Source organism: Mastigoproctus giganteus, chromosome 4 (assembly GCF_048544385.1).
Source record: "Mastigoproctus giganteus isolate SK-2022 chromosome 4, ASM4854438v1, whole genome shotgun sequence".
In the NCBI taxonomy this organism is placed as follows: Eukaryota; Metazoa; Arthropoda; class Arachnida; order Uropygi; family Thelyphonidae; genus Mastigoproctus; species Mastigoproctus giganteus.
In genome coordinates this window covers 178,071,284-178,096,740 of record NC_143578.1, presented here as the reverse complement: position 1 = coordinate 178,096,740, position 25,457 = coordinate 178,071,284, and the positions used below count along the sequence as shown (strand labels likewise).

The following is a 25,457-nucleotide window of genomic DNA, read 5'->3' as shown; positions in this document are numbered from 1 at the left end:
AAGCAATGTTAATAATTAAATGGTATTATTAAGAGAAATTAGTGTATTCTAATGAACTGGGATTTTCTACAACAAATATGATTTTTGCTTAAGGATTTTGAAAAGTGCAGAGTGCTTTTCTTAAATTTTTATATAATTTTCCTGCTTGTCTAGTTATAGTCAGCCAGAGGAAAGGAATAACTATACTACATGTGATTTCTCTTAGCATTATGTGATAGTTCATTTGATGGAATGGAGGATCTACCCTTGGGGTTATGCATGCATTAAATCACATAGTCTTAGACTTAAACATAGCCTTAAAAACTTGGTCTTTAGTCCTAAGTTCCTAACATCTCTCCTGTCAAGAAGGTAGAGATGATTGAAATGTCTAGTTCATGGAAGTAGCTCTTCATAAAATAATGTTAATCTTTTTTTTTTTTTATGAATGATAAAAATCATTTACATTACATGGGAAAAGGTGTTTACTTAGCATTAATAAATTTTAAAGTGGCTGGCATCAGTATGTTTTCACATTTCACAGATGCAGAGGGTCTTCTCTTTGTGGGATTTTTATTTGAAGACAGAATAAAAACATGAAAGATGTAGAAGGCAAGGCTATTTTCATCAAAAGTGCAGAAAATTTCATTAACAGAACTAAATATTGTTTGTGCAAAATTATGAATAATCTTCTGTTTGGCACTTGGATCAGAGCAGATCTGAATATAAATTCATATTGTGATGAACTCTGTTCATTGTGGAAAAAGATACAGAGGTTCTTATACAGGGTGTTTCAGAATTTCATGGAACAAATGTATCATGTTCTACCTATAAATAAGAAAAGTTCCTATAAATGTGCACCTCAACAGCCTTATTTCTAAGATGTTAAACATGAATCATAAATTGCAAAACATAAAAAGAAACTGAAATAAACTTCTAAAATGGAAAGCATCTAAAGCAGCTTTCAAAGTGAACCAGTTTTTTCCCCATTTGGTTTAGTGGAGAATTATGGGTTTTCATCACTTCTGCAAATTCAGACACAACAAAACATGGTTCTTTGTCATGTCTTTAAATTTCACAACTATTCTTAATGGTTTTAGCAGTTTCAGAATTGTGATTTCTCAGTTTGTCCTCTCTTGGTATGCATAGAATAAACTGTGGATTTCATGAGGCTCCACACAAAGTAATCAAAGGGCTTTTGAGGTTGGATGATTGTAATTGTTATTGTACTCCTTATTTACAAAGTTGGGAACATTACAGGAAAACTGGGCCAGTACATCTTCTGTTGCATAAACCACATCCTCTGCCAATTTTAAAGATGTATATTTCTTCATAGTTCCCACAAATTCTGCAGAAAATGTAGTTACTCTATTTCTGAAAGCCTTGCTGGAGAAAAAATAGACTGATAAGATTGTCCCCAAGAACATGACACCAAACATTGAAGGAAAGGGTGTGTTGAGTACTGACAATTGTATGTGGATTTTCTGCAGTTCAGATAAGAGTGTTTTGAGAGTTGAGAATTTAATTTTTTGTAAAACATAATTGATCTGTTACAAAAACATGGCTAAAAAATTGAGGATCATGTGTATATTGTGAAATAAGCCTAATAAAAGTTTCTGAGTTTATTCATATCTTGTGGCAACAATTCTTTTACAGGTGTACCATGAAATGGATACAATTGACATTCATCTAATGTCATCCATATGCTTCAGATGAAATATTAGCATTAGTATTAGTAGAGGCACATGATGCATGAAAAAACAAGTTTATACAGCATAAACCAAACAAAAAGAAAAAAAAAAAAAAAACCCCCTCCCATTTCACCCATCCATTTGCTCCAGATGTTTGTCTAGTTCTTTTTCCTTAAATTTATTTAAGCTGTCAGCTTCTACCACAACAAATGGAAGTTTATTCCAGCAATCAACCACCCACTGGGTAAAGGCAAATTTCACACATCTATTCTGCAACTGTCTTTCCTCAATTTAAATTTGTCCACTCAGGCGATTAATCTGGGCAAAAGGAAGAATCCCATAAGCATTGAGCTTGCTCAAACAATTCGAGGTCTTATACACCTCAATCAGATCACCTCACAGGTGCCTAGTCTCCAGACACTGTAATTTGCAGAACTTAAGCCTTTATTCATAAGAGCAACCCTTTGTTCCATTCACCAATCTTGCTTCCCTTCTCTGTGCACGTTCCAGCAGCTCTACATCCTTCCAAAAATGAGGCTTCCAAACCTGTATACAGTACTCAAGGTGTGGCCTGACCATCACCTTCTACAATGGTATGATCTCCTCATTATCCCTGCTAGAAAATTTTTGTATATCATTGAAAGGACACCATGAGCTACTCTTGCAGACTGTCTGCACTGCTCAGAAAACTTCATATCTGACTGCACAATTACCCACTGGTCCTTTTCATTCTTTTCCAACCCTGATTGTAGTACCACACAGTTGATATGTTACTCTGCATTACTGCTACTCATATGCAGTACTTTACATTTGTCAATGTTAAACTTCAGTTGCCACCTCTCTGCCCATCTGCTCAACTTTTCTAGATCCTGTTGCAGTAGCTAGCGTACTGTCATTAATTATTGTCATTAACAACCCAACCTTCGTATCATCTGCAAACTTGGACGTTAAGCCTGATATACCTTCATCAATATGCCTATATCACCAAAGTGTATCTGTATTTATCAATATCATTGATAAATACAGAAAACAACAATGAGCCGAACTCGGACCCCTGGGGAACTCCACTAATAATATTAGTCCATGAAGAGTAGTGTCCAGTGGGAAAAGACTGTCTTCTCCCACTCAACCATCCCTTCATCCATGGCAGCATTTGCCCTTAATGCCATACTGCTCCAATTTGTACAGTAGTCTTCCATGTGCAACAGTATCAAAAGTTTTCCGAAGATCTAAGTATATGATATCAAAATTATTTTTTTGCATCTAGTTCCTTTGTGACCACATCATAGTATCCAATCAGATTTGTCATATAAGACTTTCCCTTAACAAACATGTGTCAGAACTATAACTAAAGTCCTGTCTAGATGATCCTGCAGTGCTTCTTTAATCAGTGCCTCCATTAATTTCCCCAGAAGAGAAGTTAAACTAACAGGTCTGTAATTATTTGTGTCATCCTTTGATCCTGCTTTGTGAATTGGGGTCACATTTCCACATCTCCATTCCATGGAGACCTCCCCCCAATTAAAGGAAGCTCTCGTAATAATAGCTAAGGGTTTGCTTCCTTCCTTTGCCATCTCCTTTAATATAACTGGATAAATCCCATCCACCCCAGATACCTTCCTTATGTTTAACTTCAACAATTTTTCCTCCACTTTGCTCTCAGTTATTCTAAAATCATTTAGCTCACTGCCAGAGTTTAATAAACCTCTGGCATTCCCTCCCTGAATAACTCCTCATGTGTGAATGTAGATTCAAAATATTCATTCAGTTTGTCAGCTAACTGAGCAGGATCATCAACAATTGAACCAACGATATCAAGTGGACCAATCAGATTCATCCCCTTCCTTCTAGAGTTTACATAAGTAAAGAACTCTTTGCTGTTTTTCTTTGCATCCTTAGCCAAAGATTTCTCATCTGTCTTTGCCTGCCTAACCTCCTTTGCGACTTGATTACATACCAGTTTTATGTCTACCATAGGCAAGTGTCATTTGATAATTTATATGTATCCCATGCATTTTTCTTCTCTGCCATGTGTCTCATTAGTTCATCTGACATCCATTTAGGCCTAAACCTTGAACAATATTTCTTAGTTGGTATGAAAAGCCTAGTAGCTAAAAGCCTAGTAGCTTCCAAGATTAATTCTTTGAATGATTCAGATTTAGAATTTCTGTTGGTAATATCATCAGTTGGTCTCGCTGTATAGAATTTAAAAATTGTCTCAGACCCCCATAGCCACCTTTACGAAAGCAAAACCCTTCCCTTTACACCTGATGGTAATTAGATCTTTCAGTAGATCCCACATCTGCACACTGTGATCACTGCCACCTAGTGGGTCCTTTATCTGCAGATTCTTAATGCATGAAGAATCACTACTGATAATCAGATCAAGAGTATTACTCCCTCCATATATACATGACCGGACAATCTTCTGGTAGTTGTGATAGGAGATACTTAAAATAGAAAGAAGCACTTGCTCTTCAATATTTGAAGTTCATAAATATCTTCCCGTACCATTGTTAGCATTAGTAGAGGCATATCGTGCAAGAAAGCAAGCTTATATAGCATCAGCCAAAAAAAAAAAAAACTTCCCATTTCACCCATCCATTCACTCCAAAACTTGTTGACCTCTACTACAACAGATTGAAGTTTGTTCCAACTATCAGCCAACCGCTGGCTAAAGGCAAATTTCTGCACATCTATTCTACAACCGTCTTTTCTCAATTTTAATTTATGCCCCCTCAGGTGTGGAATCTTAGCAAGAAGAAGAATCACATCAGCATTGAGCTTGCTCAAACCATTCAAGGTCTTGTACACAAACAGATCACCTCGCAGGTGCCTAGTCTCCAGATGCTGCAATTTGCAGGACTTAAGTCTTTCTTGGTAACAGCAACCCTTTGTTCCATTCACTAATTTCATTGCCTCTGTACAAGTTCTAGTAGCTCAACATCTTTCCTGAAATGAGGCCTCCAGACCTATATGCAGTACTCAAGGTGCTTATCCCTACTCGAAAAATTCTTATATATCAATGACAAGATCCCATGAGCTGCTCTTGTAGCCTGTCTGCAGTGCTCAAAAAAACTTCATATCTGACTGCAAAATTTACCTCCTGACATTTTTCATTTTCTGCTACTCTGAGTGTTGCACCACACAGTTGGTATGTTATTCTGGGGATCCTGCTACCCATATGCATTACTTTGCATTTGTCAATTTTAAACTTCAGTTGCCATCTCTCAGCCCATCTCAACTTTTCTAGATCCTGTGCAGTAGCTTACTGTCAACAACCCTACCAACCTTCGTATCATCTGCAAATTTGGACATTAAGCCTGAAATACCTTCATCAGTATCATTGATAAATACAGAAAACAACAATGATCCGAACACGGACCCCCGGGGAACTCCACCAATAATATTAGTTCATGAAGAGCAGTGTCCAGTGGGAAAAGACTGCCTTCTCCCACTCAACCATCCCTTTATCCATTGTAACAACTTGCCCTTAATGCCATACTGCTCCAACTTGTCCAGTAGTTTTCCATGTGCAACAGTATCAAAAGCTTTCCTAAAATCCAAGAAAGTAGTGTTTACTTATAATGATTTGAACCTCCCCTCCCCAGTCTCTCTCCACAGCAAGAAATATTTTATGATTTGGTACTCTTCGAGCTGGAAATTTTTTGTCCTAGCTGCAAACAGCAGCTGCTTAATTCTTATAAACCTCACTACCAGTTATAATTATATCAGTTAATTTGGCAAAAGAATTATAGTATCTCTCATAATATAGAAAATGCTATACTTCAAATGGTGAAACAATCATCATAGAATCTGAAACTCAAGTAACAGATACATTAGTACTGCTAGTACTCTACCTCGAAACCAAACCATATAATTGGTTTGGTTTCCAAACCGAATAATTGATATATGTCATGCAGAGTAATAACACTCATGTTGTCATTTGTATGTATGTTTTGTTCAGTTTAAAGCCCATTCTGCATAGTCATATTTTTATGTCATAAATTTGAAGACAAATGTTTTGCTATTTAACATGGTTTTATAATTTATTATTAATGTGTAATATCTGCAAAATAAAAAACCTTGAGATGTTTATGGGAATTTTTTCCCTTATTTTTTAGCTATAGAATATGTGTATCTATATAATTAATGTGGGAGGCGTTTTCTTTCGACAATCAGCCTGAACCACAGGCTTAATCGATTGGGCTGGAAGTGGTCTTAAATTAAAACTATTTCTTCCTAGGTGTGCACGAAATTTTTAAAATTAAAAATTAAGAATTTTTTTTTTTTTTATGGAATGGGCCAGTTTTGTAGTACAAATGAGAAATATTCACTTCATAGATGGAGCCACAGGTAGATGTTAACTGTTAAACAGTTCTCTAAGTTTATAAGATATTTTTTTCTAATTAACAATTTGCACAATCGTGTCCTTTATTTGGGGGGGGGGATAATAATAATAAAACTCTGCTACCAATTGCGAAATTTCTGCCTTAAAAGAAAGAAGTAATCATTAGTATTCATCAATTTAATTTAATTTATTGATCTTATTAATTTAAAATATCATGCCCCAAACTAGAGCAGCAAAGCAATGGGCACAAAGTGGCAGGAGTACTGTGACTCAGGGGAGAACTGCGCGGGGCGATTCTCCAACGCATCACAGCCTAAAAAAAGTGCAACTTGTGAAATGTTTGCCGAACTATCTGGAACGGAACATGATATTGCCATAGGGAATGTCTTTGTGTGTGCGCGATGTAAGGAGTGTAAGGAAATCAGGTGACAACTCAGCGTTGTTATGGGCCTATATGAGAGTTTGAAGGCCAGGGTGGATGCCCTCGAAAGATCTAAATTGAGGGGCCCATCAGGCTCTCAGCTGCCCACACCAACGCCAGAGCTTGCACTTGGTCATCACGCAACACAGCGGCAACCCCCAAGGCAGACTGCGCTGGTCCCAAAGGAACTAGTAGTTGTTGGTGACTCTATTGTCAGGGAAACGGGAAATATATTGTGTAAAAAGGATAGGTGGAGCAGGACCAGGGTATGTCTGCCAGGGGCAAAGGTTGATGACGTTGTAGAGCAGATATCATCTTTTAAGGGCACAAAAGGTGATATAGTTGTACACGTTGGCACTAATGATATTAAGAGTAGGAGACTGGCAGAATTACTTAACAAGTACAGGTCACTGTTGAAAAAAAAGCCGTGAAGTAGGGTTGAATTTGAAAGTGTCTGCAATTCTGCCCAGACACAATAGGAGGGAGTATATGATGAGAGCCTTGTCGATCAATTCGGCCCTGGAAAGATTGTGCAAGGCTCAAGGGGTAGAATTTTTTTCAGCCTGGACTGTACTTGTTAACAGGAGAGATTGCTTCTACAGGGACGGGATACACTAAAATAGAAAGGGTGCAAGAATATTTGCTGATGCTATCGAGGCAGTGTTAGGTGGGTCGGAAAACTGATAGCTTGGGGGGATACAAGGACTAATAGTTTAACAGTAGCCGTAGGCAGAGGTGAAGGTGATTCTTGCACAACTTCTATTAGAATAAGTAGCGACCTGGAGCGAGGGTTGTTGGGGGTTTCAGGGATGGATGTCAGTCATCGTGAAACAGGTGGGTATATGGGATGTGTTAGAGTGGCTGGGAATAGGAATAGGTGCATGTATACCAATGCTAGAAGTATAGTAAATAAATTTGATGAATTTGAAGTGTTGGTCAAGACATCAAAGGCGGATATTGTTGGGATATCAGAGACGTGGTGTCACCCAGATATAAGGAATGCCGAACTGGAATTTGGGGAGTACAATGTGTACAGAAAGGATAGACAGGATAGGAAGGGAGGAGGTGTTATGCTGTTAATAAAGAAAAACATAAAATCAAAAGAAGTGCATCCAATTGATATAGATGAACAGTGCACTGTTGAGTCAGTTTGGTGTGACATAAGCACTGCGAAAGCAAAAATTAGAGTAGGAGTGTGTTATAGGCCTAGTGACTCGAATGAGTACAATGAACAATTGTACAGAGAAATAGAGTGGGCTAGTAAATCGGAATGTCTTATAATGGGGGATTTTAACTTCCCAGATATTGACTGGAACTTGTGGGTTGGGCACTCACACACTAGTCAGACTTTTGTGGATTTATTGGATGATTGTTTTCTGCAGCAGCATGTTCGAGAGGCAACCAGAGAAAGTAATACTCTTGATCTGGTTATCAGCAGTGATCATTCATGCATTAAGAATTTGCAGATAAAGGAACCACTAGGTGGCAGTGATCACAGTGTACTGACGTGGGATTTACTTAAAGATTTAATTACCATCAGGGGTAAAGGAAAGGGTTTTTGCTTCCGTAAAGGTGAGTACAGTGGTCTCCGACAGTTTTTATATTCTGTACAGTGGGATTAACTGACGATGTTACCAACAGTAAATTCTAAGTGCGAAGCATTCAAGGAATTAATCGTGGAAGCTACTAAAAGTTTCATACCTATTAAGAAATATTGTTCAAGGTTTAGGCCTAAATGGTTGTCAAATGAACTAATGAGACTCGTAACAGAGAAGAAAAATGCATGGGATGCATATAAATTATCAAGTGACTCAGAAGCCTATGGCAGATATAAGTTAATCTGTAATCAGGTCACAAAGGAGGTTCGGCAGGCGAAGGCAGATTACGAGAAATCCTTGGCAAAAGATTCTAAGAAAAACAGCAAGGAATTCTTTACTTATATAAACTCTAAAAGGAAGGGGATGAATCTGATTGGTCCACTTGACATTGATGGTTCGACTGTTGATGATCCTGCTCAGATAGCAAACAAACTGAATGAGTATTTTGCATCTACATTCACACGTGAGGAATTATTAAGGTTTGAAAATGGTAGAAGGTTATCAAATTGTAGCAGGGTGCTTAATGACCTTGTAATAACTGAGAGCAAAGTGGAAGAGAAATTGTTGAAGTTAAATGTAAGAAAAGCACCTGGGGTGGATGGGATCTATCCAGTTATATTAAAGGAGGCGGCAAAGCAACTGAGCAAACCCTTAGCCATAATTATGAGAGCATCCTTCGACTCAGGGGAGGTTCCCACGGACTGGAGATGTGCAAATGTATCCCCAATTCACAAAGGGGGATCGAAGGGTGACACGAGTAATTACAGACCAGTTAGTTTAACTTCTGTTCCGGGTAAAATAATGGAGTCGCTGGTTAAAGATGCATTGCAGGATCATCTAGACAAGACTGCAGCAATAATTCAGACACAGCATGGGTTTGTTAAGGGAAAGTCTTGTCTGACAAATTTGATAGGATATTATGATGTGGTTACAAAGGAACTGGATGCAAAAAACAATTTTGATATCATATATTTGGATTTCAGGAAAGCTTTTGACACTGTTGCGCATGGAAGACTATTGTACAAATTGGAGCACAATGGTATTAAGGTAAGTTGCTACAATGGATAAAAGGATGGTTAAGTGCGAGAAGACAGAGGGTGGTAATCAATGGGTTCTGCTCTTCTTGGACTAATGTTATTAGTGGAGTCCCACAGGGTTCGGTGTTAGGTCCACTGTTGTTTTGTATATTTATCAATGATATTGATGAAGGTATATCAGGCTTAATGTCGAAGTTTGCAGATGATACAAAGGTTGGCAGGGTTGTTAATGACAGTAATGGCAGTCTGCTACTGCAACAGGATCTAGATAATTTGGGCAGATGGGCTAAGAAGTGGCAACTGAAGTTTAACCTTGACAAATGCAAAGTACTGCATATGGGTAGAAATAACCCCAGAGAAACGTACCAACTGTGTGGTACTACACTTAAGGTGGTAGAAAATGAAAAAGACCTGGGAGTAATTGTGCAGTCAGATATGAAGTTCTCTGAGCAATGCAGACAGGCTGCCAGGGCAGGTCATGGGGTTTTGTCAATGATATATAGGAATTTTGATAGCAGGGAAAAGAAGGTGATTATCCCTCTGTATAAGGCAATGGTCAGGCCATGCCTTGAGTACTGCATACAGGTCTGGAGACCTCATTTTAGGAAGGATGTAGATCTACTTGAGCGGGTACAGAGAAGGGCAACAAGATTGGTGAGGGGAATGAAGGGATCCTCTTACCAAGAGAGGCTTAAGTTCTGCAAATTGCAGTGGTTGGAGACTAGGCACCTGCGCGGTGATCTGATTGAGGTATATAAAGCCTTGAATGGGTTGAGCACGCTGAATTCTGATGGGATCCTTCCACTTGTTCAGATTACGAACCTAAGGGGTCATAAATTCAAATTAAGAAAAGACAGATGTAGAATAGATGTGCGGAAATTTGCCTTTAGCCAGCGAGTGGTTAATTGCTGGAACAAACTTCTATCTGTCGTTGTGGAAGTTGATAGGTTGAATAAATTTAAGGAGGAACTGGACAGGCATTTGGAGGGAATGGTGTGATATTTTTTTTTTTTTTTTTTTAGCTGATGCTGCATAAGCTCATACATTTGCTTTCTTGCATCACATGCCACCACTACTACTACTATTCCACTGCATTGTTTGTTTAACATTAACTGATGAACAAACAGCTCACATTGTGCACACAAGCTCATACACTCTTTGCCATTTGTTATATTTAATACATTTTAATTTAAGGATTTAGAATTATGTCACATTTAGGAAGATGTGTCATGTTGAACATACCTTTCGGCAAAGAAGATACACCTTTTTGTGTTCTGCAAATATATTCAGCCTCAGTCTGAAATGGTGAAATCAAAGAAAATTTATAAGTTTCCTCAGATACAGGATTCAACACATACTGGCTTACTTGTTTACAACAAAACACACACTACATTTCTTCGGGACAACTAGAGAAAAATCTGCTACCAATTCTGAAATTTTACAATGGGCACTGCTAGTATATATATATATATATTCTGCTTGCTGGCAGAATCACAAAATAGAATGTTTTCAAGAAGATAGAAAATTGAGAGCACAGGTATATTGTGTGAAATTAAAGAAAAATATTCTGTGAAGCATATTTGATCCATCTTCAAAAGTCATATGGAAGATGGATGATACATTTAGTAATACTGTGAAGCTCTTTCATGAGATATGAAAGAGCCTGCCAGAAATAAATTTGATATGCAAGTTGTTCTTTCATGAACTACAAAATACATTTCATCATTGTGCTGCCTCTCATTTTTATAACAGTAAAAAATTATCATCTGAAGATTTGTGGAATAATTTCAATTCAGATACAGTGAAAGTCTGTCTTATCAACATTGGAAATAGTGAGAACTTGGCTGTAATATCACAATTCGTCAACTTAAACGTATTTCCATATAAATTGTATCATTTTATTTTGGTTACAACATCACTTCAAATTTGCATGCCTTAGTTATAACATCAAACTTCCAGTGATCCAACTGCTAGTATAGGTTGTGTTTAGAACGTGTAAAACATTTGGTCGGTGTCCACCAGTGTGTTTTATTTGTAATAGTAATCTACGTTATAGTGGTTTTTTTTTTTTTTTTTTTTTTTCTTAATAGTGGTCCCAAAGATGAAAGATAAGTATACTTATGAAGATGAGATCATGCAGTAAATGATGTACTGTTGTTCTTGTTAACTTAGGTAACTGATCATCATCAGAAAGCAATTTATCGTAGGACATTCATTACAAAAGAGTATGTATGAACTTTCTCTGATTTTTGTGACGTTGATATACGTTGCTGTACATAACTGCTAGCCAATCAGTAATACTACTCTTTTTTTTTTTTTTTGAATCTCTCTAAGTAGTTTAATAGTTCACCTTTGTTCTGTATCTGGAAGCTTTTGAGACACTTATAATTATGATCATTAATTCAATGATTTCCTGAACTTGCTTCTAAGAGTAGAGGTCTACTGATTTGCAATAAATTCATTATAATTTTCTTTAATTGGCTATTTCGTTGCTTTCATAGCATCTTTTTATTCAGTAAGAAGAGGATGCCATAACACTAACTTCTGTTCCAAACTAAAAATAAACGTTGATAATAACATAGAATGTTGGGGTTAATAGTTAACAGTGACAAGAATATTGGAGTCCCCTCAATGATTCTTCAACTGAGTTTCACTGTATGTCTAAATTAAATGCAGTAAAAATTTTATTCCTTCCATACATATATTTCTTTGTTTACAATAATATCTTTCCTCCAGGCTTTTGGATTGCATCCCATTTACTAATTGAATTTGCATATTGCTCACAATATAACTGACAGCTAATTTACCTTGTGCCGTAGGATTTCTTCCAGTCTTAAGTGATTTGCTTATGATCAAGAGATTAGCAAGAATCCCATAATATAAAGTTTAACTTGGTGTAATTTTTTTTTCTTTTTTCTTTTTTTTTTTTTTTCAAAATAAATTGACCATCAGTTATATTGTGGAGTAATTTGTAAATCATTTAGTATACTAGAGGACTATTCACTAGATTACTATTATGTTTTTTTTTTTTTTGGAAAATAAATTGGCTATCAGTTACATTGTGGAGTAATGTGTAAATTCAACTGGTATATGAATGTACTCACAAAATGAATTCTTGTTTAAGAACAAAATTAACCTTTTCGTGCTTGGCAATATTTTGGATGTGCAACAATATAAACTGTTGATAATTTTTAACATTTAAGTGAAAAATTCTTCAGCCTTTGATTTAATTTGACAAAATTGTTGTTAGAGTGCACTTTTCAGTGCACTCTAACAACAATGTCTTTGTGTGTGCCAAGGATGTCTTTGTGTGTGCTAGGTGCAAAGACTGAGAAAATTAGGCACTAACTTAGTGTTCTCATTAGCATCTACGAGAGTTTGAGGTGTAGGGTAGATGCCCTCAAGGAAATTAATAAGAGGGGCTCCATTAAGCTCTCAGCTGCCCAACTCAATGCCAGAGCTCACTCCTGTACATCAAGCAACAAAGCAGAAATCTCCAAGGCAGAATGTGCTAGTCCCACAGAAACTAGTTATTGTTGGTGATTCTATTGTCAGGGAGATGGAGAATATATTATGCAAAAAGGATAGGTGAAACAGGACCAGAGTATGTCTGCCAGGGGCAAAAGTTGATGACATTGTAAAGCAGATATCATCTTTTAAGGGCACAAAGGTGATATTGTTGTACATGTTGGCACTAATGACCTTAAGAGTAAGAAATCATCTGCAGATTTAATTAACAAGTACAGGTCAATGTTGAAAAAAAAAAAAGACGCGAAGTTGCGAGCTCGGGTTGAATTTGAAGGTGTCTGCAATTCTGCCCCAGACATGATAGGAGGGAGCATATGATGTGAGCCTTGACAATCAATTTGGCTTTGGAGAGATTGTGCAAGACTCATGGGGCAGAATTTTTTTCAGCATGGTCTGTGCTTGCTAATAGGAGAGACCGCTCCTACAGGAATGGGATACACCTAAATAGAAAAAGTGGAAGAATATTTGCTGATGCTATCGAGGCAGTGTTAGGAGGGTCGGAAAACTACTAGCTTGGGGAGATTCTCAGACTAAAAGACTAACAGTAGCTGCAGGCAGAGTGAAAGCAATTCTTGCACTGCTTCTATTGTACTAAGCAGCAGCCTAGAGAGTAAGTTTCTGGGGATTTCAAGAGTTGCTGGGAGCTATCATGGAACAAGTAAATACATAGGCTGTGTTAGGGTAACTAAGAGTAAGAACAGGTGCACGTTTACTTGCATGTACACCAATGCTAGAAGTATAGTAGATGAATTTGAAGCGCTGATCAAGGCATCAAAGGCAGATATTGTTGGGATATCAGAAGTGGTGTCACATAGATATAAGCAGTGCAGAATTGGAATTTGGGAAGTACAATGTGTATAGGAAAGGAGGAAAGGTTATGCTGTTAGTTAAGAAACACACCAATCGAAGGAAGTGCATCCAGTTGATATGGGTGGACAGTGCAATGTTGAGTCCATTTGATGTGACATAAACACTGGGAAAGAGAAAATGAGAGTAGGAGTGGGTTATAGGCCTAATGACTCTGATGAGTACAACGAACAATTGTGCAGAGAAATAGAGTAGACCAGTAAATCAGAATGTCTTTTAATGGGAGATTTTAACTTTCCAGATATTGATTGGAATTTGTGGGTTGGTCACTTGTAAACTAGCAAGACAATTGTGGATTTGATGACTGTTTTCTACAGCAGCATGTATGGGGGGCAACCAGAGGATCTGGTTATCAGCAGTGATGACTCATGCATTAGGAATTTGCAGATAAAGGGACCACTAGGTGACAGTGATCGCACTCTACTGATGTGGGATTTACTTAAAGATGCAACTACTATCAAGGGTAAAGGGAAGGGTTTTTGTTTTTGTAAAGTTGACTACAGTGGAAACAACTGATGATGTTAAAAACAGTGAATTATAAATGGGAAGCCTTCAAGGAATTAATCTTGGAAGCTACTAGGCTTTTCATACCAACTAAAAAATACTGTTCATGATTTAGGCCTAAATGGATGTCAGATGAACTAATGAGGCTTGTGGCAGAGAAGAAAAATGTGTGGGATGCATATAAATTAGCATGTGACACAGAAGCTTATGGCAGATATAAGATACTCTGTAATCAAAGTCACAGAAAGGAGCAGCAGTGCGTAGCACACATTTCTTGATTAGACCGGGGTTCGAGCCCGTCACCACCAAATAAAGAGGATGTGGAAAGGTCAGGGAATGACCACTGCATATTCCCGGAGCAATATGGCCTTAGTTGCTAATGCTCTTAAAAACCAAATAACTAACTAATCAAAGGAGGTTAGGCAGGTGAAGACTGATTACGAGAAATCCTTGACAAAGGATGCAAAGAAAAGCAACAAAGACTTCTTTAGTTATGTAAACTCTAGAAGGAAGGAAGGGGATGAATCAGATTGGTCCACTTGATGTTGGTGGTTCAACTGTTTTTGATGATGCTGCTGCTGCTGCTCAGGTAGCTGACAAACTGAATGAGTATTTTGCATCTACATTCACAAATGAGGAATACTGTAAGAAAGGGGAGGACAGAAGTTATAACAGGGAGCTAAATGATTTTGTAATAAATAAGAGCAAAGTGGAGGAGAAATTGTGGAGCTAAATGATTTTGTAATAAATAAGAGCAAAGTGGAGGAGAAATTTGTTGAAGTTAAATATAAAAAAGGCACCTGGGACAAGTGGAATCTATCCAGTTATATTGAAGGAGGCAGCAAGGGAAGTAAACAAACCCTTACCCATAATTATGAGAGCATCCTTAGATTCAGGGGAGGTCCCTATGGTCTGGAGATGTGCAAATGTATCCCCAATTCACAAACGGGGTTCAAAGGGTGATGCAAAGAATTATAGACCTGTTAGTTTAACTTCTGTTCGGGGGAAAATAATGGAGTCACTGGTTAAAGAAGTAATGCAGGATCACCTAGACAAGACTGTGGTAATAGTTCAGACACAGTATAGGTTTGTTAGGGGGGGAAGTCTTGTCTGACCAATTTAATTGGATACTACGATGTGGTCACAAAGGAACTGGATGCAAAAAATAATTCTTATATTAGATACTTGAATTTCCAGAAAGCTATTGATACTGTTGCACATGGAAGACTGCTGTACAAATTGTGGTACGGAATTAAGGGCAAGTTGCTGCAATGGATAAAGGGATGGTTGGATGAGAGACAGCAGAGAGTGGTAATAAATGGACACTGCTCTACATGGACTAATATTATTAGTGGAGTCCCCCAGGTATCGGTGCTGTGCCCATTGTTGTTTTGTGTATTTATTAATGATATTGATGAAGGTATATTAGGCGTCCGAGTTTGCAGGTGATACAAAAGTTGGCAGGGTTGTTAATGATAGTAAAGACAGTATGCTACTGCAACAAGATCTAGAAATGTTAGGTAGATGGGCTGAGAAGTGGCAACTGAAGTTTAATATTGACAAATGCAAAGCATTGCACATGGTTAGCAGTAACCCAAGAGTAACATTCCGTGTGGTACTACCCTCAGGGAGGTGGAGAATGAAAAAGACCTGGGTGTATTTATGCAGTCAGATATGAAGTTCTCTGAGCAGTGCAGATGGGCAGCCAGAACAGGTCATGCAGTTTTGTCATTGTTATATTGGAATTTTGCTAACAGAGACAAGAAGGTGATTATACCTTTGTATAAGGTAGTGTTCAGGCCAAACTTTGAGTACTGCGTACAGGTCTGAAAGCCTCATTTTAGGAAGGATGTAGATTTGCTAGAACGAGTACAGAGAAGGGCAAGAAGATTGGTGAGAGGGACAAACGGGTTCTCTTACCAGGAGAGGCTTTAAATTTTGTAAGTTGCAGCATCTGGAGACTAGCCATCTGTGAGGTGATCTGATTGAGGTGTTCAAGGCCTTGAATGGTTTGAGCAGGCTCAATGCTAATGGGATACTTCCTTTTGCTTAGATTAAGAAACTGTTGGAGCATAGATTCAAATTGAGGAAAGACAGTTGTAGAATAGATGTGTGGGAGTTTGCCTTTAGCCAGCAGGTAGTTGATTGCTGGAACAGACTTCCATCTGTTGTTGTCGAAGTTGATAGTTTAAATAAATTTATGGCTGAACTATACAAACATTTGGAGTAACCGGATGGGTGGAATTTGATTGCTAGAACAGACTTCCATCTGTTGTTGTGGAAGTTGATAGCTTAAATACATTTACGGCTGAACTAGACAAATATTTGGAGTAACCAGTTTGGTGGAATGGGAAGGTTTTTTTTATTGTATATAATTATTTTTATTTATTTATTTTTGGCTGATGCTCTATAAGTTTGCTTTCTTGCATCATATGCCTCAACTAATACTAAATTCTAATGTACCTTAATTAAGCTATGTACGTAAATTTATTTTTATTTTGCTAACTTGTAGATAATATTTGTCCGATTTTCATGTGATTTATATCTTTATTTTTGTAGCCTGTCAATAATATTCGTTGATTTTTGCTTATTAGAATCGCCGTTTATTAGAATCAAAATTCAATTTACAAACTGGATCACTATAACCATGCTTATTGTATTTATCTTTGCTTAATAAGGAATGACCATTACTAAACCAAAGTTTTGGATATAGAAACACAGATCACTGTGTGAAATGTGTTTCTATATCCAAAAAACTTTCAGTAATGAACAACAACACTTACCTCACCTGAGATTTGTTATGCAGTCTCAGATGAGGCTTAGTTTGGCGCATTATAGCCTTAGTAGCTAATGCGCCAAAAAAAAAACCAAACAAACAAACAAACTCAGATGAGGCAGGTGTTGGAATGGTTTTCTTTGGTAACTTCATCCAGAAAGAGGCAATCCAACTATAGGATACATACCATCAATGGTAAAGTATATTTTTGGATATTGCATAATAGGTCCAATGTAGCATAAGCATGAGTTAGCAAAATGAAAAAAAAAAAAAAAATACAAAGTTTGACAATGTATTAAAAAAGTAGAGGAATTTTCTGTTCTTGGGGGTTATGTATATCATGAGATTTTTAATTTTTTTCTTAATTCTTGGTTTTTTTTTTTAATTTGCTGTTCTTGAAGATTATATATATCATGAATTTTCGTAAATTAGTTCCACATTTGAAGTATGCATTTCTTAATTTTAATAGTCTGGAATCTTACATCATTTAGTGTTGTGTACATTCAGCAGACAGATTTATGTACAACTTACTTCACATTCTGAAATGAAACTGTTGTATCAGATTTTTGTTCATTATATGATGATTTTTTTTGCCAGATCTGTAATTGTGAATGGCTACCTTATGAAATTTTATTTTGTACAGGATGTTCATTTTAAAAGTAAACCCATGTTATTTGTCTGTAACAATTGTTGGTATAATTGCTTGGGGATGCAGGTGAAGGATGTTATGTAATTGGAAGAAGTGACAGTTTTGCATTTCAAGTTGCATGCATTATTACTGGTGAATAAATACCATTGAGCAACATGTTTTTTTAGTGGAATCTTACTTGGAAATGTAGCCTTGCATTGAATGTCAACAAAAATTTGTTTTAAAATTCCCTAACACTAACCAGCCATGCACGGCAGAAAATTTTAAGATAATAAAGAAGTGTGGATCAGATGGAATAAGAGAAAATAAGAAAAAGAAAATTGTCCTTACATATACTTTAGTTGACATTAGAGAGACAATTTTGCAATCTGCAAACAAGTCTCTACGGAAATACAGCATTAAAATGGGATATCACTTCAGCTCATTTCACTGTAAAAAAACACCTATAACTTTTCCCACACTGAATTCACAGTATGTGTGGGCTTCAAATTCAGGATAATGTTAAAAGGTTATGGTACTGTTAATGGTTTAAAACTTTACTTTGTTGTGAAATATCAAAATTTTCGATTAAATACCAGTGTGTTGGTTCTTCTTAGTAGCTAGCTATGTTAAGTCAAAGCTGGAGAATATGGAGCACTGCAAATCTGAATATTTTTTGTTAAACCCCCTAGAGGTAACCAAACACCAAAAAATTGGTGTTTGGTTACCTCTGATGTTTGCCAAGGCATCATATTGCAGTTTATAGCATTGCAGATAAAGGAACCACTAGGTGGCAGTGTTCACAGTGTACTGATGTGGGAATTACTTAAAGATATAATTACCATCAGGGGTAAAGGAAAGGGTTTTTGCTTCCTTAACGGTCCCAACAGGCTGCCAGGGCAGGTCATGGGGTTTTGTCAATGATATATAGGAATTTTGCTAGCAGGGAAAAGGAGGTGATTATCCCTCTGTATAAGGCAATGGTCAGGCCACGCCTTGAGTACTGCGTACAGGTCTGGAGACCTCATTTTAGTAAGGATGTAGATTTACTTGAGCGTGTACAGAGAAGGGCAACAAGATTGGTGAGGGGAATGAAGGGATCCTCTTATCAAGAGAGGCTTAAGTTCTGCAAATTGCAGTGGCTGGAGACTAGGCACCTGTGTGGTGATCTGATTGAGATATATAAGGCCTTGAATGGGTTGAGCACGCTGAATTCTGATGGGATCCTTCCACTTGTTCAGATTACGAGCCTAAGGGGGCATAAATTCAAATTAAGAAAAGACAGATATAGAATAAATATGCGGAAATTTGCCAATAGCCAGCAGGTGGTTAATTGCTGGAACCTGTCATTGTGGAAGTTGATAGGTTAAATTAATTTAAGGAGGAATTGGACAAACATTTAGAGAGAATTGTTTTGTAAATTTTTTTTTTTTTTTTTTTGGCTGATGCTGCATAAGCTGATGCATTTGCTTTCTTGCATCACATGCTGCTGCTACTACATCTGACTCCAACAGGATGGGGAAACCTGCACACCGTGCTCAACAACTGAGTGTGGAGTATGACAGGTTGCCCTATTAAATCATATCAAAAGGTCTTTGGCTACTTAGGTCTCCTAATTTAACATTCAAGATTTTTTTTTTTTTTAATGGGGTTATGAGAGAAATCGATGAAGCATTCACCAACTCAAATTGAGCATTGAAAATATAGTCAAATGTATTGCTAATAATGGAGGACACTTCCTGCATTCATAGTTCATAAATTGTCTGTTAATTATTAATTATTCTGAATAATGAATTGTATTTTCCTTTGACTGTTTTGGTATTACTTTTAAAATGAACACTGTTTATTTGTTTTATTTATGTGTTATACTTGTTACTATGGTTATTTTAGCTCTTACTAAAGTACTAATACATATTGTTCTCTCTGTCTTTTTATATATATATATATATATATATATATATATAGACAGAACCAGTTTGTGTGTGTATATATATATATATATATATATATATATATAGACAGAACCAGTTTGTGTGTATATATAAATAAAGACAGAACCTGTGTGTGTGTGTACATACACACACTGGTTCAGAAAATTGTTTCTAATAGATCAACTATTTTAGATAAACTTAAAACTATGTGGTAAAGCTATGAATTTTTAATTATCTGTACTTATTCTGGTAATGGCTATATAACAGGTGTTAGCAGTACCTATATATCAGTGATTCCTTTGTGTGAAGAAGTATGTGGGTTCATGAGACCAGAATCAAAGCTATCATGCCAACAAATTCACACAAGTTTAAAACAAAATAGTGGTGGTAAAGAACCAAAAATGTATGGAGTAGTAATACGGTTATGTTTCTGATTGTGCTTTTTTTTTTTTTTTTTTTTTAACCAATATATTTTCTGTAATTCTCTATTAGAAATATTTCAGGTTTTGAATTTGCACAGCTTTGAAGCCTGAATTCTGGAGGTTTTTAGAAACTATCAATACAAAGAACAATGTTCTGATCAGATATTAACAATGGAAAGATATAATTCAAAAGATTTGTTTTTGCTTTAACCATATATTTTTAAGTTCATAGCATATATTATATTTTAAAAAATTGTATGGGCATTTTGCATGTATCTTTTTAAATCTGGCATGATAATTAAACTATATATACATCTTTTATTCATTGCATGATTTTATTGCATGAAAAAATAGTGCACAGATAACCTATATTTTCAGCATACTAACAATCCTTATAAATTTGGCTTCCATTTTCTTCTTTTTACCTGCCTGCCCTTTTTCTTTCCTGATGCAGATGGTGGACAAGTTACTTGGGGTAATGTGATATTCCTATTTTTTTTTTTTTTTTTTCATTTTGAAATATCAGAATATATTTTAACAACTTAACTTTTCATGTATAATTTTATGCTAAATGTTAATCTTAATATTCTTTTTACAATATTAGGAAATTCTAGAGACCCAAGCATGACATCTCAAACTAACAGTTGCATCATCTGAAGTTAGAGTGAAAAGACAAAATGGTGCTTTACACAATAGAATGTGTCAAGCACTATAATCATTGTAGTCTTCGGGGCTGTTAAAATTTTAGCAGGACTGTACGCTGATTAGTTTGGGAATCCCTTTCTTAGAACCTGACTGTCAGCTTTAGAAAATACATGTTAATAAGTTGAGTGGGTGCTGTTCAAATAATGTTCTCAGTATTTCTGTATTTAAACAGGATCAATGATGGAAAGAAATTATTCTTTTCTTTTTTTTTTTTACACACACAATGCTAGTTGGAAGTTTATCCCAAAAAATGTATTATACTTTGGCTGAATGCAAATTTCTGTATAATTATTTTGTGTGGGTCATCTGAGAATAAGTAAAGATGCCATTTGCATGTAGTTTACTTAAACATTTCAAAGACTTATACATCTCAGTCTTATACACCTACACCATACGGGTTATGATGGGCATTACAATAAGATTTAGTATTACTTAAATATTGAAGGAATAGCTCTAAAACTATGTTTACAGGGCGTTTGCTAGATAATCTACCAGATATTACTGTTAACTCCCTAAGAAGTATTCAGATGAGATAATGAATAATCTTGCTGCCTTTAATCTGCTAGCTACTGACTGGAGGGATTTCAGGTAGTGTGTACGTGTCAGGCATTATCAAGGCCACATTATATCAAGGAGCTCAGTATATTCTTTCTATGTGTATGCCATATCCAAAGATTTTATTAATTCATACAACATGGGCCCCCCTATACTTTTACTTTATTTACTGAATGTATAATAAATAATCAAACTAATAGAATAGACATCTGCAAAAAGATCTAAGCATCCCACAAACATTTTCATTCATTTCACAAACATACATGTTCTCATTTCCACTGTCAGTGATGTTCACTTCACGTACAATCTACTAAGTCTCACCTACTTTTTTGACAGTCTCCTCAACTACTGCTCATCTCACGTGCCTGATATATTTGCTGTATGGTTTCTTTCCTTCAGAGTTGGTACTTGTGCATATGCTGTTTCTGCTGTTCCTTGTCAGAGACTTTCTAATTTGGAAGCTCAACTTTTTGATCTACTTTAACTTAAAATCTCTCTGCCACTTTCTGTCAGTCATCTGTTATCTCTATCATTCTCCCAATTCCAGTAATCACTTTTGAAATATATGAAAATCTACTGTCTCCCCTTTAATTTTCCTACCATTGAGGTAATTTTCTTTGGTGAATTTAATGTTCACAACTGCACTTGGCCTCAGTTTTCTAGTTGCATGGACCATGCCAGTTGAGATTTTGAGGCGTTTCTGATTACTAATGACGTCACGCAGCCTGCTTGTTCATTTATCTACCAAAATACCAGGCAGTCTTAACCACAACACCCTTGATATTTTTCTTACCAACATCCCTTTTAAGTATGCAGTCAATTTTAGCAGTCATCTAGGAACTTCAGATTACTACTTGGTAATGGTCTCTTCACCATGAAGCCCATGGTCATTCTCAGCCTCACATTAGCATTAGTAGAGGCATATGATGCAAGAAAGCAAGCTTACGCAGCATCAGCCAAAAAAAAAAAAAAAAAACACACACACTTCCATTTCACCCCTCTGTTCGTTCAAAATACCGTCCAGCTGAGCCTTAAATTTATTTAGGCTATCAACTTCCACAACAAGGGATGGAAGTCTGTTCCACCAACCAACTACAAGCTGGCTAAAAGCAAATTTCCGCACATCTATCCTACATCTGTCTTTCTTCAATTTGAAGTTATGCCCTCTCAGGTGATTATTCTGAGGAAGAGGCAGAATCCCATCAGCATTGAGCATGTTCAAACCATTCAAGGCTTGATACACCTCTATCAGATCACCTCACCGGTGCCTAGTCTCCAGACACTAATTTGCAAAACTTAAGCCTTTCTTCGTAAGAGCAACCCTTTGTTCCATTCACTAATCTTGTTGCCCTTCTCTCTACTCGTTCCAGCAGCTCTACATCCTTCATGAAATGAGGCCTCCAGACCTGTATACAGTACTCAAGGTGTGGCCTGACCATTGCCTTATACAAGGGAATTATCACCTCCTTATCCCTGCTAGAAAAATTCCTGTATATCATTGACAAGACACCATGAGCTACTCTTGCAGCCCATCTGCACTGCTCAGAGAACTTCATATCTGCCTGCACAATTACCCCCAGATCCTTTTCATTTTCTACCACTGTCAGTGTAGTACCACAGAGTTGATATGTTGCTCTGGGGTTGCTGTTTCCCATAAGTAGTACGTACTTTACATTTGTTAATGTTAAACTTCAGTTGCCACCTCTCAGCCCATCTGCTCAACCTTTCCAGATCCTGTTCCAGCAGTATAGTGTCAGTAGTGTCCTTAACAACCCTGCCAACCTTTGTATCGTCTGCAAAGTTGGAAATTAAGCTTGATATACCATCATCAATATCATTTATAAATACAGAAAACAACAATGGACCCAACACTGAACCCTGAGGGACTCCACTGATAACATTAGTCCACAATGAGCAGTGTCCATTGATTACCACTCTGTCTTCTCCCGCTCAACCACCCCTTTATCCATAGCAGCAATTTGCCTCCAATGCCACACTGCTCCAATTTGTGCAACAGTCTTCCATGTGCGACATGGAAGACTGTTGTGTGTATCCATGTGTATCAAAAGCCTTTCTAAGATTCAAATATATAATATCAAAGTTATTCCCTGCATCCAGTTCTTTTGTGACTGCATCATAGTATCAAATCAAATTGGTCAGGCAAGACTTTTCCTTAACAAAACCATGCTGTGTCCGAGCTATAACTGAAGTCTTGTCTAGATGATCCTACAGTGCTTCTTTAACCAGTGCCTCCATTAATTTTCCTGGAACAGAAGTTAAACTCACAGGTCTATAATTACTTGTATCATCCTTTGATCCTCCTTTATGAATTGGGGTCACATTTGCACATCTCCAGTCTATGGGTACCTCCCCTGAGTCCAAGGAATGTCTCATAATTATGGCTAATTGTTTGCTTACTTCCTTTGCTGCCTCCTTTAATATAATTGGATAGGTCCTATCCACTCCAGGTGCCTTTCTTGTGTTTATCTTCAACAATTTCTCCTCCACTTTACTCTCAGTTATTACAAGATTATCTAGCTTACTGCCAGAGTTGAATACACCTCTGGCATTCCCCTCGTTGAATAACTCCTCATGTTTGAACGTCGATGCAAAATATTTATTTAGTTTGTTAGCTACCTGAGCAGGATCATCAACAATTGAACCATCGATATCAAGTGGGCCAATTTGATTCATCCCCTTCCTTCTAGGGTTTACACAAGTAAAGAAATCTTTGCTGTTTTTCTTTGCGTCCTTTGCCAAAGATTTCTCGTAATCTGCCTTCGCCTGCCTAACCTTTGTAACTTGGTTACAGATCAACTTATATCTATCATAGGCTTCTGTGTCACATGTTAATTTATATGTATTCCATGCATTTTTATTCTTTGCCATATGTCTCATTAGTTCATCTGACATCCATTTAGGCCTGAACCTTGAACAATATTTCTTAGTTGGTATGTAAAGCCTAGTAGCTTTCAAGATAAGTTCTTTGAATGCTTCTCATTTTGAATTTGCTGTTGGTAACATCATCAGTTGGTCCCACTGTATAGAATTTAAATACTGTCTCACACCATCGTAGTCGCCTTTACGAAAGCAAAACCCCTTCCCTTTACCTTGATGGTAGTTACCTCTTTGAGTAAATCCCATTTCAGCACACTGATCACTGCCACCTAGTGGTTCCTTTATCTGCAGATTCTTAATACATGAAGAATCACTACTGATAATCAAATCAAGAGTATTACTCCCTCTAGTTGCCTCCCGAACATTCTGATGTAGAAAACAATCATCCAATAAATCCACAAAAGCCTTGCTAGTATGTGTGAGTGACCAACCCACAAATTCCACTCAATATCTGGGAAATTAAAATCTCCCATTATAAGACTGATTTATTAGCTCACTCTGTTTCCCTGTACAGTTGTTTATTATACTCATCAGAGTCATTAGGCCTATAGCACACTCCTACTCTTAATTTTGATCTCCCAATGTTTATGAACACCAAACTGACTCGACACTGCACTGTCCAGCCATGTCAACTGGCTTCACTTCCTTGGATTTTATGTGCTTCTTAACTAATAGCATAACCCCTCCTCCCTTCCTATCCTGTCTATCCTTTCTGTACACATTGTACTCCCCACATTCATGTTCTGCATTCCTTATATCTGTGTGAAACCATGTTTCTGATATTCCAACAATATCTGCCCTTGTTGTTTTGAGCAATACCTCAAATTCATCAAATTTATTTACCAAACTCCTATCATTGGTATACATGCACCTGTTCCTATTCTTAGCTACCCTAACACAACCCATCTGTTTACTTGTACTGCAGTGACTCCCAGCAGTCTCTGAAATATCCTGCATCTTGTTTTCCAGGCTGCTGCTCGTTCCAATAGAAGCAGTGCAAGAATGACTTTCACCTCTCCCAGTGGCTACTGTTAATCTATTAGTTCTTGTATCCCCCCAAGGTAGCAGTTTTCCGACCCACCCAACACTGCCTCTATAGCATCAGCAAATATTCTTGCACCCTTTCTATTTAAGTGTATCCCATCCCTGTAGAAGCAGTCTCTCCTGTTAACAGGTACAGACCAGGCTGAAAAAAATTCTACCCCTTGAGCCTTGCACAATCTTCCCAGCGCCGAATTGATCGACAAGGCTCTCATCATATACTCCCTCCTGTCGTGTCTGGGCAGAATTGCAGACACTTTCAAATTCAACCCTAATTCATGGCTTTTTTTTAACATTGACATTGTTTGGCATTAGTTATTCCCTGCATCCAGTGACAACTGGATGCAGGGAATAACTTTGACATTATGTACTTGGATCTTAGAAAGGCTTTTGATAGCGCCTCCGTAGCCAGGTGGGAAGGAGCAGCAGTGCGTAGCACACGCTTCTTGATTAGACCGGGGTTCGCGCCCGTCACCACCAAATACGGAGGATGCGGAAAAGTCAGGGTATGACCACCGCATATCCCGG

General features: G+C 37.2%; 1 protein-coding gene across 1 annotated transcript in view; it reads left to right on the top strand.

Moving 5' to 3' along the window:
- Window positions 1-25,457, top strand: part of LOC150087223 (proto-oncogene vav-like) — a 433,316-nt gene that overhangs the window by 268,032 nt on the left and 139,827 nt on the right. The gene's annotated exons all lie outside the window — the stretch shown is intronic.